The 5,000-nt window shown below is 42.2% G+C and overlaps 2 protein-coding genes across 4 annotated transcripts in view; one reads left to right on the top strand and one right to left on the bottom strand.

Moving 5' to 3' along the window:
* LOC123506546 (hemicentin-2-like) overlaps positions 1 to 4,297 on the bottom strand; it is an 85,234-nt gene extending 80,937 nt beyond the window's left edge. For all 3 annotated transcript variants that reach the window (XM_045258727.1, XM_045258731.1, XM_045258729.1), the window contains exon 1: positions 3,502 to 4,297. The gene's annotated coding sequence lies outside the window, so the exon portion shown is untranslated. The remainder of the gene's footprint in view (positions 1 to 3,501) is intronic.
* The window catches only part of LOC123506548 (adenine phosphoribosyltransferase 1-like), a 45,664-nt gene that overhangs the window by 21,284 nt on the left and 19,380 nt on the right, over positions 1 to 5,000 (top strand). The window lies entirely within an intron of this gene.

Below are 5,000 nucleotides of genomic sequence, written 5' to 3'. Positions count from 1 at the left end.
TCCTATTGAATTTTCCTATATTTCCTATACTGAAGTAAGTCCATCTCTCTCTCTCTCTCTCTCTCTCTCTCTCTCTCTCTCTCTCTCTCTCTCTCTCTCTCTCTCTCTCTCTCTCTCTCTCTCTCTCTCTCTCTCTCTCTCTCTCTCTCTCTCTCTCTCTCTCTCTCTCTCTGATTATTAAAGATATATTTATTTCATTCCATCCTTTAAATAATAATATTAGTGGATTTTTATTTCGTTTGTCAAGTTTTTACCTTCATTGTAAGAGTTTCCTTCCTTTTATCGTGTTTATTTTTTCTCGTTAGTTTTTCTTTCATTTTTATCATATTTCTTTTCTTCTTTTCTTTCGTGTGAAATATTTAGCTTTTTATTTTTACTCTATCAAATTCCGTTTTCTTTTCGTTTATCAATGAAAGTCTTATACGTTCCCTTCCTCTTTCCCAAATATTCACTGATTTTTCTTGTATCTCTCTCTCTCTCTCTCTCTCTCTCTCTCTCTCTCTCTCTCTCTCTCTCTCTCTCTCTCTCTCTCTCTCTTCCCCAGCAGGTAACCAATATAGGCCCTTCCTTCCCTCTTTGTTTCACCTTCATCCCTATTAGAGAGTGTTTCCCTCGTTCACTATCACATATTGTCTTCCTCCCCTCAGTAATCAGGAGAAATAGATCCTTTTTTCCCGTTCATTTCCCTCACCGTTCTATTAATTTGTCTCTTTTTCCCCGTCAGCAGTACCTCCAGAATTCTCTCCTTCTTCAGTATGAGTAGCTGTAGTTTCTGTCTCTTCTTTCTCCTTCCTGCTTTCTCCTTCCTCCAACTTCCTCTTTTTTATCATTCCTTCCTTCCTTGGGTTTTTTTCTGTTTTTCTTGTTTTGTTTTGTTTTGTTCTCTGCCTCTGGTACTGTCTAATATTTTATTCTTTTATTCTTTCTTATTATTATTATTATTATTATTCTTATTCTTCTTATTATTCTTTTGCTTGCTTGCTTGCTTTTTTTCTTTCTTGTTTCCTTTTTTTTTTTCTTTTTTTCTTCTTTTCTTGTTTTTCTTTATCTTCTCCTCCTCCTCCTCCTCCTCCTCCTCCTCCTCCTCCTCCTCCTCCTCCTCCTCCTCCTCCTCCTCCTCCTCCTCCTCCTCCTGGTTATCATCTTTTCCCTCTCCGTCTCATCATTCCGGGCTTTATTTTTTAGCATCTACTTTGCGTCATAAGCTTCTTTTCCCTCACTATTTTTTTTTCTTTTATCGCTAACTACCTCCTTCATTTACTATTCCTTATACGTCTTTCTTCGTCCCTCCTTTAATCGCACGTAACTTCTTTTTCTCCTTCCTTCTTATTTTGTACCTCTGTTCTTAGCTTTATTCCTTTTTATTTTTTCTACCTCCATCGTTCGCTATTTCCCATATATTCTCTTTTTTCACCCTCTTTTTATACTGCCGGTGTCTTTTTTTTCAAGTTGACAGTATTTTTTCCCTTTTCTCCCCCTTGTTTACTATCATCAAGCTTCTTTCTCCTCCCCTCTCTCATTATCAGCAAGAGTCGTATTTTTTCTCCCTCTTCCACCACCATTAGCAAACAAGTCCATCGCTTACCCGCTTCGCAGATCATTTTTATCTCTCCCCCCACAGCATCAGAAAAATCACGTCTTTCCTTCTCATTCCCCAGCTGATAAATTACTTCTTCCCTCCTCTTCACCATCGCCTAAATCACCTCTTCCCCTTCCTTCACCGCCAGCAATCAGACGAACATATTCCTTCATCCGATCCATGAGTCAAAGTCTCTCCTGCCTTATGTGTTACGAGAGGATCGGGCAAACTCTGGGAAAACTGCCTCAACTAGGGTAAACTTTCACCTCTTTCACCTTACCGTATTCAGACGAACGCCATTCCCTCGGATACGCGTCGAAATCCGTCAGGTAAACTCAGTAAACTGATTGAACCGGTATTTTTTTTGGCGTCCTCTTTCGCTGTAGTATTTAGAGAAACGTTATTCATTACTGATTTGTGATAAAATTCCTTACAAGATCAGGTAAACTCGAGTAAACTGTTTGAACCGTCTCTCTCTCTCTCTCTCTCTCTCTCTCTCTCTCTCTCTCTCTCTCTCTCTCTCTCTCTCTCTCTCTCTCTCTCTCTCTCTCTCTCTCTCTCTCTCTCTCTCTCTCTCTCTCTCTCTCTCTCTCTCTCTCTCTCTCTCTCTCTCTCTCTCTCTCTCTCTCTCTCTCGTCCAGTGTTCAGGCAAGCGTTTTTTCTCCTGATCTGAGTAGAAAATCCGTCTCTCCTTGTGCATTACGAGAAGATCAAGTAAACTGGCGGAACCTGATGGAGTTCTTTTATTCCTCTCGTCCAGTGTTCAAACGTTATTCCTTCTGATCTGGGTAGAATATCCTTCCTTCTTTATTGAACCGGCCTTCTTTTTCCTCTCATCCAATGTTCAGACACGTCATTTAACCTGGTGGAGTCGAAAAATCCTTCCTTATGCTCTTCCAGAACCGGTAAACTCACAGAACTGATTTTTTACTTTCTCTCTCTCTCTCTCTCTCTCTCTCTCTCTCTCTCTCTCTCTCTCTCTCTCTCTCTCTCTCTCTCTCTCTCTCTCTCTCTCTCTCTCTCTCTCTCTCTCTCTCTCTCTCTCTCTCTCTCTCTCTCTCTCTCTCTCTCTCTCTCTCTCTCTCTCTCTCTCTCTCTCTCGTAGTACCCGGATCATCAGTATTCCTTTATCCGATTAGAGTTAAAAGCTCCCCCTCCCTTCTCCCATGTGTGCTGACGGCGATAAGGTAAACTCTGGTAAAGTGCGTGAACCGGGGTAAACTCTGGGTCTTTTTTCTCCTTTCCAGTATTCAGACTTACATTATTCTTTCACTCTGAGTCAAAAGTCCTTCCTACCTTTTTTTTCCTTTCTTTTGTGTGTGCTAAAGAGAGAGAGAGAGAGAGAGAGAGGTGGGGGAGGGGAAGTAAACTGGATAAATACAGGTATACGAGATGGTATAATTGTGTTTCCAAGTTCGTTCTCTCTCTCTCTCTCTCTCTCTCTCTCTCTCTCTCTCTCTCTCTCTCTCTCTCTCTCTCTCTCTCTCTCTCTCTCTCTCTCTCTCTCTCTCTCTCTCTCTCTCTCTCTCTCTCTCTCTCTCTCTCTCCATTCGATAAGGTGAATTGTTGTAAACATTTTTATCACCATATTTCAAGAGTAGCTGTAATTTCCTGTAATATTTCGTACTGTTTTTTTTTTTTTTCTTTGATCTTTGGTATTATTGATTTTATCCGCATGACAATCGTTATCATGAGATTTTCCTTTTTTTCCTTCTTTATTACATTTCATTTTCGTATTTCCCTTTTGGGTATCACTAGGAATTGTTCACTGACTCATTATATATATATTTTTTTTTTTCCTTTCTCTCTTTTAAATCTCTTTCATATCCCTATTTTTTCTTTTAGCATTTCTTTTAAAACTCTTCTTCGTATCTTATGTCACAGTCACACAGTCACTCTTTCACTGTCACTCACACACTTACCTTTGAGCGAGTGTGTTCCGTCTTACAATGGCATTCTTCCCCCTTGCCGGAGCCTGACGCACTCCCTTCTCTCCCTGACACGCCTCACCACCTCACTCTCCCTGCCGCTGCCATGCCACGCCGGTGCCAAGGGACGTGCGATCCTCTCACTCGAGTGGATGTGGTTTTTTTCGCCCCTTTTTTGACGTTTTGTTTCAGTCACAGCGAGACATAAAATTCTGCACTTGTGTGTATGTGTGTGTGTGAGTGTGTGCGTGTGCGTTTTCCTTTTTTTTTTTTTTTTTTGGTTAGGGTGAGGGTTGTAATTTTTCTTTTCTCTCCCTCTCGTCTTCTCTCTCTCTCTCTCTCTCCCTCTCGTCCTCTCGTCCTCTTTCTCTCTCTCTCTCTCCCTATCTCTCTCTCTCTCTCCCTTTCTTTCTCTTTTTTATGGTTTAGTTATATCATATGATGTTTCGTCTGTTTATTTCTCTTTTCGAATTATTGGTTTTGATCATTCTTTCTCGTCTTTCTTTTTTATCCTTTCTTTTTACTGCTTTATATTGCTTTCTTTTTCAAATCATACCAGAGGGAGGCGTTTTGCAGCACAGGTCTCTAACTTGATTACTGCAGCACAATCTCATCGGCCAGCCAGTCAGTCAGGCAGCACACAGCACACACGCGCGGCTGTCTGGTCTACACCTTTGCACATCACCGGCGCTTCTGTACTCGGTCAGCGCCGCGTGAGATTCCTTCCCCTTGCGTCGGTATCGAGTAGGCGAGCGTGACCGTGGCGAGCTCTCCCTTCAACGCCGGAACCCAAACTGACTGCACTGGAGCCGCGGCACTCTCTCTCTCTCTCTCTCTCTCTCTCTCTCTCTCTCTCTCTCTCTCTCTCTCTCTCTCTCGTTCCCTCGGGCACCTCCTTCTCCATCGTCTTCCTCTTCTTTCGGTGTATTTCCTGCGCCATTCCGAAGGATAATAATGCTAACCTGACCCTTAATTACAGGTATGTCGCCTCATGCTTCTGCCTCCTCCTCCTCCTCCTCCTCCTCCTCCTCCTCCTCCTTCTCCTTCTCCTTCTCCTGCTCCTCCGAATTTTCTCTCTCATCCTCTTCTATTAATTTTCCTCTCATTTGTTGTATTTCCTTTTTTTTTCCTTCTTTTATCATCGCTCTTGTTCCTCCTTTCCTTTTCTCCTCCTCCTCCTCCTCCTTTTCACACTTTTTTTTCTCCTTCTCTTCTTCCGTCTCCTCCTAATCCTAATCCTTATCCTTTTCTTCTTCCTCTTCCTCCTTCACCTCCTCCTCCTTCTTCGTGAACTAAAGGAGGGAAATGGGAAAGAAAAAAAGCGAGTGAAAATGAGAGGAAGAGTGAGTAAGGTTCTGATGAAGGAGGGAGGGAGAGATGGAGAGAAAGTTGAAAGGGAACCAGTTAAATGGAGGAGAGGAGAGGGGAGGGAAGAAAGGATGGGAGGAAAGAGGAAGTGATGTAAGAGCAAACAAAGCAAAAAGAAAATAACA

This window comes from Portunus trituberculatus, chromosome 20 (genome assembly GCF_017591435.1).
Source record: "Portunus trituberculatus isolate SZX2019 chromosome 20, ASM1759143v1, whole genome shotgun sequence".
NCBI lineage: Eukaryota > Metazoa > Arthropoda > Malacostraca > Decapoda > Portunidae > Portunus > Portunus trituberculatus.
Note: the sequence above shows the minus strand (reverse complement) of the source record. Positions and strands in the feature narration are given on the sequence as shown.